The 7,084-nt window shown below is 34.5% G+C and overlaps 1 pseudogene; it reads right to left on the reverse strand.

The window, feature by feature from the left end:
• Nucleotides 1–537: 537 nt before the first annotated feature.
• LOC111502015 (RNA-binding protein squid-like) lies at nt 538–1,421 on the reverse strand (annotated as a pseudogene).
• Nucleotides 1,422–7,084: the final 5,663 nt, after the last annotated feature.

Genomic DNA, 7,084 nt, shown 5'->3' on the forward strand with positions numbered 1-7,084 from the left:
TTGGAGATTGAAGACAATTATTCATACAACGGTTGATTTATAGACTTCCTGAAAAGAGATGATAGTAAAATAGACGAGCCCTCCATGATGAAGGGCTCCGAAAGTTTTTAAACAGGTAATTTTTATTGATTTATTCATTCATTTATTTATGTCCAAACAGACCCAATTAGTCTCATTATATGGATAAATTAAATATAACCTTACAATACGCATAATGCAGTAACAGCACACTCATATCTGGGATATAATGCTAGGAAATGCTTGTGAATCAACTATCTGAAATAGTTCAATCCAGATCAATCATTGCATTTAAGTACACAAACTTGTATGAGAATGAATTTTGTCATACTTCAAAAGTACGCAATACCTCTATCACCCTGACAAAGACATAAACTTAAAGCTACAGTTCATAATATAATAATATGACATGATGAAAAACTCAAACAACGATATCATTTGGACACTCTGGCTTTTATTTCTTAATCGAAAAATAAAAAGAACTATTCATTTAGCATTCGCTTTGCGACTAACATAAACTTTTGTACGTTGATATTTTCCAAGCGCCAAGATGAAATGGAATGAATGGAAAATTTAGTTTGAACATGCGATGCTTATATCGGTAAATTGGAATAGTCACCAACATTTCCTAGAGCTCTCTAATGAGGTTGGTGCCTCTGTTGGCGTTGTCCACCGCCTCCTCGACCCCCTGCAGGTTTTCCAGAGTCACCATAATTGCCATGGTTGGAGTAATCGTATCCACCATAACCTCCGTATCCTCCAGCTCCGTAAAAGTAATAACTCCAAAGTCATAACTCTGGCTATTGCATCCAACATAGCCATAACCTTGTCCATATCCTCCATAGCTTCCATAACCTTGATTCCAATTTTGAGACCCATAACCTACTCGGCCTCCCATACCTCCACGCATACCACCACCACGGCCACCGTGACCACCACTGTCTATCCATCATTGGGCCACCCATCTGGTCTGGTTTAGGTGTAGCCCTTCATCAGATCAACCTCTTTATCCTTAACGATTTGCTTAGGACTCTTGAGCAAGTAATTTTCGACTTGTTCAGATTTGAATGTTATTAAACAGAAGCCTTTCCTCTGGTTTTTGGTATTATCAAATGACATCTCAACTTCCACTATCGTTCCAAACTGTGCAAAGTAGGATTTTATGTCATCATCAGTGAAATCTGTGGACAAACACCCTACAAATATTTTACCGTGTCTAGCTTTAGCTTTTTTTGATCAACTTTCTTTCCATCGATGATATGATCGCCTGCTGCTATCACTTTGTCCAATGTTTCAGTAGATTTCAAACCAAAGAATGCAAAACCCCTAGACTTGCCTGCATTTGCGCCAGTTTTCACATTTATGCTCTCAATTTTACCATATCATCCAAAATGTTCACGAAGTTATTTCAATTATATGATTCCAATATCAGACAACGTTGTTTCAATCCGCTATTGGTCCCATCAGTGGTAATAGGCTGAACCACGAATGCATTGCTGGACTCAACTCGCCTTGAAGGACACATGAAAATATGTTTTCAATCAAAATTGCATTCAATAATGTGAATCTAGTTATGTACATATGTAATGTTATTGATTTTCCCACAAAATATCCTTAACTGACAACTTCGCAAGAACTAACTATTATATGAAACGCTTCAAAATTAACGCAAGAATATTTCGAAGTATTCGAAAAAACATTTTTTATTTTGTCATTCTCATAACTGTTAGGTACTATAGCTACTATAACAATATAAACCAGTCATGTTTATAGAACTTATTGAGCAGACACGTTTTTTTGGAATTTTTTATACTATAATTGAAAAATTATCTTATTTTGAACATTTCCAACGTTTCTTTGATCCATTTGAAAATTATCTCGTCTCATAAATTTGTGTTGTTTTAAAGATGCAGGAAAAAATAATTAACCAGTTTTTTTATATTCCGTGAACTATTAAAGTATCAAATATTAATTTTTATGCCATAAAAATTATTGATTTCTCGAACTGATTTCAAGTTTTTGACGGAAAAATTGATTATGAGGATATCACCCGTACTATCGAAAATAGTGACAAGATTCATCTTATCTTGTTGCATTTTAATATATTCCGATAAATATTCATGTCACTTCTCGTTAATACTGTTTGTTATCGGATTCGACAATATTCTTCAAAACAAAAAATATGAATTTCACGAAATATTTGGCTTCTGAACATATCGTATCAAAAACCACCTCTGACCTCTTTGTTGAACAATATAAATGAAGAAAACTTCAAAAGTTCATTCGAAATAATATCATTTTATACTTCAAGGAATTGGAAACCTATAGAAGTGAAGTCTAACTCACATACCTCTTGTAATAACAGCTTTTATTTGATATAATGATAATTGTTGTGGAATTGGCCAGATATTTTCTCGAGACAAATTATTTGGTTGAAGCTGCGATGATTTGAACATGTTTCTCAACTTCTGAGAGTTGTCATTCGTATGGGGGCGACAGCTGATCAACGGAAAAACAGACAAACAGACAGATTCGAAGCCAAAAAATTTCCTTTCCAAAACCATCATCGTTGCAAATAGATAAAGAAAACCTCACAAGAAAAAACTTATGCTTGGAGTGGTTTTTAACAAATTTATTTGTATATTTACGATGAAAAATATGTTAAATATCTGCCCATAAATATTCACATGAGAATTATCTCATGAGAAGAAAGAGAAAATAGACGGAAAATTTTATGAAACTAGAGTATAACTACTGAAATTACATGGAACATTGAAAAATCGACAAAAAAATATAAAAACGTAGTTCTAATTTCGAGCAAATAGTTATGGAAAAGCAACTATATCACGGGGTCTATTGAATATTTACTTTACTTTACTCGTTATAGGCACGAATCTGTTCCAAATCAAGATATCACGTATAGAAATTATGATTAGCGGTTTCAGTAATGAGACAGGACAAAGCTGCTTTCGAATTAAAATCATGATCAGCTTCTTTCCCACATATTCAATAACAACCACGATTAGACCTCCTCAGTTGTAAAATAACAGGTCAAAGGTTAAGAGAACCATCACGATGACTTTTTTATACATCAAAGTATAAGGGACGATGGTTTTTGCATTATTCATTCCACTTTATAATGTATAAAAGTAATGGGAAAGAAAGGTTTCTACTTTTGCATCTTTATACAAAAATGAAAATGTGAAAATCTTTCAAACAAAGGAAGAAAAAAGAAAATAAACTCTTTACAAGGATATGTAGATCATGCAAAACAGTAACTTTCAGACACCAAACTGGAAGAAAAAACCCCTTTCACACAAATCACACGAAACAACTACTTAGGTATATGTGAACATTGAATTATACAAAAAAACACTTTTTCCTATTCAGTTTGTACCCCAAACATTCATGATGGAATTGAATCAGATATCATTCACAGGATTGCAATACAATATGGTATATGAAAGAAGTAAAATTTCACGTACGAAATGTCCTCCATTTCGCAATGGAGGACATCCGATGTTTCGAAATGAGACACTTGCCTTATTGCCTCTTCAGCACCAATCTAGATAACATGAGATGAAGTACACAAGTCAATCACATAATTACGACTCTATGTCACGAATTAGTTAATTCTACTCATGTTATCGATGACAGTACGTTATGAAATGAATTCGCTCATTTGAATCAATCCCAGCCATAGGAATCTTGTTTGAATGGAAAAGGATAAAAAATTGGTAAAGATGGAATTTGGCTTTCTAGTTACCCATGCCAAAAAAAAATGCCCGACAGAAGTGATAACTAAATAGCTACCATAAGCCAATTGTTACTTTTGTATTAGTAATGATAGGACTAATAATGTACATACACAAAATTAGTATCATCATTTTTAAGCCACGTTCCACAAATTAAACGAATATTATGTGTTTGTTGGTTAGATTTTCATAATACTCTCAAGAGTGTATGTCTAACAAACACCAAACACTGAGCATCTGACCGTTGAGAGAGGGGAAACTTGGCTTCCGCTGATGTATGCGTGAGAGAAAGGGAAGCCAGACAAACTGGCGCCTTTACGCGTTAGTTAACGCGGTAATATTCAATAAATAAAATTTTGTCAGTTTTCTGGTGTACGAGATAAAATACAATATGAAATGAAGCAGAACTTGGAATATTTCTGGCGAAGAGTAGCCACAACGAAACTTCTCTTTATCATGATTCCACAAGCGAAGCGTCGTCAGTCTGATAGGCCATAAACGGTAAATCACATGAAACATTTTAGACTTTGTGCAAAATAGAAAAATCTGTAAGTGGTACCCTGTTAATTTTCTTTGTAGAAAAATGTAAATTGAAAGCGGTATCATTTTCAGGGCGTGAACTTTGATATAAAGACGGGTTTATTTGTAATGATAAAACGCCAGGTGAATCCGAAAAAACTCTAACATTTGCCGTACAATTTTTCTTGTCGGAAAGTGATTTAGTGATGAAGAAATTGAAAGCCATACAATTTTTAGGAGGACGCCAACTCTGACACGAAGAAGGTCTTGATGGCAATAAAAAAAATGCAACAGGTGAACCACCAGACCAAACCCCAGCCCGGCTCTGCAATCTGATGAAATGTTAATAGTTCATGGCATCGCTCCATTATTTTAATTGGGCCTCCGGTAATTACTACGTCTGCTCCAGTAATTATGGCTTAAACAAACACACGAACGTCATGAGAATCCCGACCGGCTATGACTCGGAAACTGACGGACGCCGGCACTTGTTTTATAATGCCTCATGCAAATTGAGTACACGTAAATCGAAAATGGCCGCTCGCGTGATCTGGCGGGTTGAGAGAACACCAATTTTGTTGAACTTCAGTTGGTTAGTCCATTGCTAAAACGATAAATACGTGAACAAAAGCCATTTCTCGTGGAGAAAATCGGAGTTTTTTATCAACCTCCTTCGGTTATTTTCACCTTCCACAATCTGAAAAAGTTGTAATTGAGAACTTTATATATAGGTGTCGAAACGGAAAACTTTTCAGTTCACCTAGATAAGTTACTGCATTAACCTAATCTGGACCCCACATATTGACAATCTATGCAAAAAACTGAGAAAATCGTGCTACTCTTTGAGGTTTATGACAAATTATTGTATTGAAGAGATGCTGCTCATCCTTCATCATGCTAATTTCCACTCGCACCTGAAATATGGCATTTTAAACTGGGGAAATTGCTCATCTGTAAATAGAGTGTTTACTCTACAGAAATAAGCCATACGAATATTGGCAAAACTTAGCACTAGAAATTCGTGCAGACATTTTTTTTTAAATTGAACATACCTATATCCTAGAAGCCTGTGTGCACGTTTCAAAACAAAGATCTAACAATATGGCCGAACGTTCACATAACTATATAGAGGAAAACAGTTGCTACTATCAGTATGCCATCCTACTGCCTTCTTTCACGAAAGTTATGAAGTGAATGGGTGCAAATTTCTTAATATTTTACCCGAGACTTGTGAAAAACTGTTAAAACATATATGTGTTTGAAAAATGACAAAACAATTCATATTACAAAAAAATTGTTACACTTTTGAAGAATTCCTCAACTAGAACTCGATTTTTTTTTTATTTTTTTAATATATGTGACTGTTTATAAATAATTTATTTATTACTTATTGTATATATACAGCCATATATAATATATTATGTAATGCAGCCATTGACGTCTTTCACAATAATTTTGTCATAGTGCACATTTAACCCATTTGTATCATTGTGTACAACCTTATTGATTGAATTAAACTGGTATTATTATTATTATTTTTCAATAAAAAAATGTTTTATTTATCAATAAATTGTCGTACTTATCTATTAATTTTGCACAATGAAAATAGTAAGAGATTATACTGATACGAGGTCTGTTCAAAAATAAGATGAACTTTCATTTTTCTCAAAAAATATACAGTAAAATTCATATATTACGACTCCGCTTATAACGACTATCCGTTTAGAGCGACGATAATGTTTACTCAGGTTTAGTTTCATATTTAATTATTGAGAAAATATACCGTTTAGTGCGACTCCGGTTTAAGCGACCAACCGCTTATAGCGACCGTTTTTCATGATAATACATCCGGTTAAAACGTCGCGTTTTATTCACACAATCTGCGCACCAATACCTCGGCGCACTCTCTCTTCCTAGGCACCTCTATCGATAGGTACTACTATCAGATATTAATAGACTGATTTTACGCGAGAAGTTCCACAAAAAATTCTATGAAGTGAAAGTGTTTCGTAATTGAAGAAAAAAGTGCAATATTAAACCGATTAGAACCTGGTGAATCAAATGCGGCCCTCACAGAGGAGTTTGGCGTATCCCGTTCTACAATATCCACAATTAAAAAGAATAAAGATAAGATAGAGTCGCTGTTCAATGCCAATGTTTTGAAATGCAAACGTGTAAGGACTTCTACTCTATGCAGTTGGATAAGGCATTGTTACAGTGGTTCAAGCTTCAGCGCGACCAGAAATACTCCTTAATGAAGCTCTGCTACAAAAGAAAGCAAACTTTTTTGTTAGACAGTTAGAAATGTGAAATTTCACATGTTCCATGAGTTGGATGAACCGTTTTGAAGTGAGACACAACATCGTCTGTGGTAAGATTGCTGGCGAGTCTATGTCAGTAACACAGTTTTTTCGTGCACTGCGTGTATATTTTATCTCTTTGTATTACAGTACATAATGTAAGTACATATGTTTGTACATTAGGATATCATTAGGTACATTAGGATATCAAAATGTTTTATTAACCCATCGATCAGCAATCCGAATAGCTAAATGAAAGAATGATTAACTAATATACATTTTACTACCACAAAATTAATCCGTTTTGTGCGTCGTCCGGTTAGTACGACATAGTATATCCGGTCCCTTGAAGGTCGTTATATCCGGATTCTACTTTATATTATTTGCCCTTCAAAGTTGTCTCCCAGTGTTTTTCCCAATACTCATGATATATATTTGAGCTCTCTCAGCGATTCGCGGTTTTCCTGTCCTCAGTCGTGAGTCTCTCCAATC

Source organism: Leptinotarsa decemlineata, unplaced genomic scaffold, assembly GCF_025532065.1.
Source record: "Leptinotarsa decemlineata unplaced genomic scaffold, Ldec_3_MD MMD2_tig00000576_RagTag_RagTag, whole genome shotgun sequence".
Classification (NCBI taxonomy): domain Eukaryota; kingdom Metazoa; phylum Arthropoda; class Insecta; order Coleoptera; family Chrysomelidae; genus Leptinotarsa; species Leptinotarsa decemlineata.